Genomic DNA, 5,846 nt, shown 5'->3' with positions numbered 1-5,846 from the left:
CAAAATGTATCTTTGGGATTTTGGTGTAGGAAACTCCCTTCATCTGGAGTCCAGTATACACCTTTTGAAAAGCAGTTGTTAGCTGCATATTGTGCTTTGGTGGAGACTGAACAACTGACTCTGGGCCATGAAGTGATATTAAGACCTGGAATCCCAATTATGACCTGGGTAATGAGTACCCCAGCTTCTCACAGTATTGGACATGCCCAAGAGGCTAGTATAATCAAATGGAAGTGGTATATTCAAAATAGAGTGAAAACAGGCAAAAGCAGAGTCTCTGCTCTACATGAATCTGTAGCAAACATAAAAATTGAGAAGAATGACACACCCCCTGAGACAAAGCAACAGTTGGTACAGTCCACTGTAAAATGGAATGAGGGATATTATGTATTAACTGAGGAACAAAAGAGATATGCATGGTTTACTGATGGGACAGCAAAATATTTGGGCCAAAAAAGACATTGGAAAGCAGTGGCCTATAGCTCATGTACTAGAAGGACTTTGGAAAGTACTGGGATAGGTGCAAGTAGCTAATATGCTGAACTTATGGCAGTATATCAAGCCATCAAAATAGAACAAGGAGGACAGTATCATATATTCACTGATTCATGGGCAATAGATAATGGGTTAGCTACATGGATGCCCATGTGGAAAAATGAAAATTGGGAAATTCATGGCAAACACATCTGGGGCAAATAATTATGGGAAGATATCTGGAACATGTCTTTGGTCACTGACTTGTCAGTTTTTCATGTAGATGCTCATGTGGCCCTCACCACACCTGAATGTGAATACAATGCTCATGCTGATCGACTGGCAAAGATTGCTACTGAACATATTGTCCCTACTTTGACAACTGATGATCTGGTGTTAGCAAAATGGGTCCACCAAACAGCAGGCCATTTGTGGATCCAGGCCACACACCAGAAGGCACAAGATCGTGGTATTAGGATCTCTCATTCACTGTTAAACAGATAGCAGAAGAATGTCAAATATGTCAATTGGAAAAGGAGCGAACTGTTCCTAGGGTAGTAACTGGAGAGAGAGAGCAAGAGGAAAAGTCCCAGCCCAAATCTGGCAAATAGATTATATTGGTCCACTACCACTGGATAAAGGATGCAGATTTATATGTACTTGTGTTGACACCTATTCGGGTGTACTAGTAGCTTGTCCTTATAAGAATGCAACCCAGAAAAACACTTGTAAAACTCTAGATCTCGTAAGTCTATATAATGGAACCCCAATGCAGATTAAAAGTGACAAGGGGTCACATTTCAAAGGCAATGAAATGAAGAAGTATTGTATACTAAACAATATAGAATGGATATATCATATTCTATATTATCCAGAAGCATCTGGGTTAATTGAAAGAATAAATGGATTACTGAAAGAACAGTTGAGGAAGTTAAGTTCCAATAATTCATATTAATAATTCATAATATCAACATTGGAAGGATAATTTGTTCATGGCTTTATGTAATTTGAATAATAGACCATTGGGAGAAAGTACACCTCTAGCCAGAATGATGATCCCCAATCTGCAAATTAGAAAACCACAAACACACAAGATCCCAAATATTGAGTATTGGACCTTGAGGCCAGATGTCCCAGCACGATACCCAGGACCACCTGGTTCGGTGGGGTATGATTTACACTGTTTAGAGGACTTTTGGTTGGACAGAAAAGAAATAAGAAAAATCTCCACTGGGATATGCATAAGAATCCTTAAAAATCATTTTGGACAGATTTTACCCAAATCAGGATTAGCAGCTCAAGGAATACATGTATTGGGTGGAGTAATAGATTCTAATTATCAAGGAGAAATTGTTGTAACATTCCAGAATTTAGGTGAAGGGCCCATACAGATTCACAAAAATGATAGGATGGTTCAAGTGATTATCATTCCTTGTAATACAATACCACTGATAAAAACTGACTCTCCTTCCAAAATAACTGTCAGAGGAACTGAAGGATTTGGTTCTATTGATAGAATAAAATCAGGAGCTAAAGGATGGGTAAAATGGAAGCCAGATGATGTTCCAAAGGCTGCAGAGATTATAGCACATGGGAGGGATAACACTGTAACTATTGTTTATTCTGGAGAAGATGATTACAAAATTGTACCCTTAACTCATTTATTCTACTGTGAGTGAGGCTACAATAGTCTGATTATTGTCTCTTTGTTTCTTCTTGATTTTTTGTCTGTTCACCTTTTTTGCTAGATTTGTTTCTACAGGCTTGGTACCCTCCACCTGTAGATCTCTGATAGCTTAAGCTGGATGTCACCCCCTGTGTGCAACTGCGATGTGTCACCCTTGGACCTGGCATGAAGCATATTAAGAACTGACCTCTCAAATGGGACCCCTTAGGACAGGGACAGCTCTACACCCAATTTCAGCAGCAAGTAGCCATGGAAGAAGAGACCTTCACCCCTTACCACAATATTTTGGGGCCCCATTTGTTCGGGGTGGGAGGAATGATGGGGAGCTTGTGCTCAAGCCCCACCCTAAAATATGGTTTTCTGTGTTTATTGTGTGCTATTCTTGTTATATTGTTGTGAAATTTTGTTGACACCAGTTATTCCTACTGTATTTTTGCCAAGTAAGGGACATGAAAGTTCTTGGGGCCAAATGTAAGGGTTATGGGATTTAAAGATCTTCCATGCCCCATTGGACTTGCTGACGTAGCAGGAAGGGGTGGAGCAAGAGGAAGCAGAAGCCAAGCTAGAGTTCCTGCGGTGGCTAGCAGTGGCGGCGATGGTGGCAGCAGCAGCAGAGGCAGTGGCTGCGGCAGTGCGAAGCCCTTTTTAAGTCAGCCAGAATTTCTGCTAAGGACTCCTGCTGAGGATTGCCAGGGGCCAGAGCTGCTGGGAGCACGCTTCCTGGATGGTGGGTGGTTGCTGTGAGTGGGGAGAGGAGGACCTTTGCCTGAGGTAGCCTGTTCTGTTTTAAAGGCTTGAGAATGTGGGTCCTTTCTACTTTATCTACCTGTGTCAATTTCATAACTTTTCTGATGGCTTTCACTTTCTGGTTTTGGCACTCAGTCTTTTGGTATTTTAATAAATTTTCTAGCTTATTGCCCCATATAGCAAGCCTGATGTATTTGTGATGGATAATTACATCAACATATCTGTAATTTCCATAGGCATTGTGAATATGGCATTGCTGATACAGTTATGCACATACAATCATATTAAACATATTTCCACATTAGTTATGTAAAAGAAAAATCATAACAATGAGGCAAAATCAGAAGAAAGAAAAAAAAAGAGGACATAGTAAGCTGTAATCTACATTCAGACTCCATAGTTCATTTTCTCAATGTGCATAGCATTTTCCAATCATGATTCTTTTTGAAATGCCTTAAATCACTGCATTTATGAGAAGGGCTATGTCAATCAAAGTTGGTCATAACCCAATGTTGCTGTTACTGTGTATGATGTTGCCTAGTTCTGCTCACTTCACTAAGTATCAATTCATGTAAGTTGTTTCAGGTCTTTCTAAAGTCCACCTGAACAAGATTTTTTTTTTTTATGGAGCATTAATATTCCATTACATTCATATGTCACCACTTGTTCAGTTATTCCCTAATTAATGGATATTCCCTCAATTTCCAATTTTGGGGTACCACAAAAAGAGGTGCTTGCTACAAATGTTTTTGCACATGTAAGTAATTTTGGGATATAGAGCTCATAGTGGTACTGCTGGTTCAGTTTTGTAGTTCTTTTTGGCAAAATTCAAGATAGCTATATTACAAAACTGTAATCATCAAAAACAATTGTGCACTGGTTAATAAATAGAGTGGAGGATCAGTGGCATGGATTGTGTACACAGTGTGCAGTAATTAAAAAAAACTATAGCAAACTGTTTGATAAACCCAAATACGCAAGTTTTGTGGCAAAAATTCATTATCTGACAAAAATAAGAAAATTGAAATAGTAGTTGGCATATGGTAGACATAGATCAATATCTCACATCATATACCAAGATAAGTTCAAAATGGGTACTATTTGGACACAAAGTGTGATGTCATAGGAAAATTAATGAGTATGAAAAAATGTAACTGTCAGATCTATGGATAAAGGAATGAGTTATAAACAAACAATAAAAGCGGAATATTATGGGATATAAATTGTATTATTTTGATTACATAAAACTAGAAAAAATTACAAAAGCAAAAATAATTTAACCAAAATCAGAAGAAAAACAGGAAGCTGGGGAGGGGGATGTTATAGCAAGTTGCTCTGATAAAGACCTAATTTCTCAACACCACAAATTTATAAATATAGGAACCAATACTGAATTAATAAATATTCAAAGTATATGAAAAGGCTTCTCTCAGAAAAATAAATCAAAGTTCTCTATAGTCAGATGAAAAAATTCTCGAATTCTCTATTGATTGGAAAACTGCAAGTTAAAACAATTTGGAATTACTATGTCATACCTCTCAAATTGGATAACATAATGGAAAAGAAAATGAAAAATACAGAATGGCATATGGAAACATAGGAAAATCAATTAACTCCTTGTGGAGTTGTGAAATAGTGCACTCATTTTGGTGCACACTTTGGAATTATACCCAAAGGGCTATAAAACTGTACACACTCTTTGACATATCAATACCATCGATAGATCTATATGCCAACATTATCAAAATAAAAGGAATAGTACATATATGTTTATTTGCATGTTGACAGATGATAGATAGATAGATAGATAGATAGATAGATAGATAGATAGATAGATAGATAGATAGATAGATAGATGGGTTGATAGATAGCAACTCTTACTAGGTTTGCCAAATTTGGGAAGTGAAGTGATGTTTATCGATTGAGGAATGGCTGAACAAGTTATGGCATGTGATTTTGATGGAATACTATTTTGTTTTTAGAAATGAAAAGTAAGATGTTTTAAGACTATTTTCCTTCCATTTTTTATTGATTACCATGATATTCTTGACCTTTTCTTCTTCCAAATGAATGCTTTATGATTTTTTCCTATCTCTACAATATAAATCAGTAATTTGGTTTAGCAATGAATAACTAAATTCAGGTTTAATTTTAATTTTGATTTTTTTTTAAATTTTACTCTTACTTTCTTCAGTTATTCATATTTTTCTTTATTTGTGTAAGATTTGTTGACAGGTAGACTTCCAAGGCTTTTATAATGACAGCAGATATTTTAAATGGAACTACTTTTCCTATCTCTGTCTACCAGAATTTGTTGTACACACACACACAAACACACACATGCACACACTCACACATGCATACACTAATTGCTTATGTGAGTTTTTTTATAACCTGCAATTTTGCTAATATGTATGGTCCATATATCATCTGCACAGAGTGATAGTTTTATATATCATCGTATCATCTGAACAGAGTGATAGTTTTATTTTGTCACTGATTTTGCTATTCCTTCAGTTTCCTTTTCTTGTCTTATTACAATAGCTAGCATCACTAGAACAATATTAACTTATACTGGTGATAATGGACATCCTTGCTTCACTCCTGATCTTATTGGGAAGTCTTCTAGTTTATCCCATTTACAGGTAATGTTTGCTCCTAGTTTTAAATAAATGTTATTTATAATTTAAAGAAAATTTAATTTATTTCTATGCTTTCTAGTATTTTTAAAATGAATTAGTGTTATATTTTGTCAAAAAAAATTTTCTGCATTTATTGAGATAATCACATGATTTTTTTTTTTGGTTATTGCTATGGTCAATTATAATTACAGTCTTCCTAACATTGAACAAGTCCTAAATTACTGGTTTAAGTCCCACCTGCTCATAATATCTGTGTGTGTGTGTGTGTGTGTGTGTGTGTGTGTGTGTGTGTGTGT

This window comes from Petaurus breviceps, unplaced genomic scaffold (genome assembly GCF_028583685.1).
Source record: "Petaurus breviceps papuanus isolate PSGF00001 unplaced genomic scaffold, PetGlider_PUasm1.0 98, whole genome shotgun sequence".
Classification (NCBI taxonomy): Eukaryota; Metazoa; Chordata; class Mammalia; order Diprotodontia; family Petauridae; genus Petaurus; species Petaurus breviceps.
Note: the sequence above shows the minus strand (reverse complement) of the source record.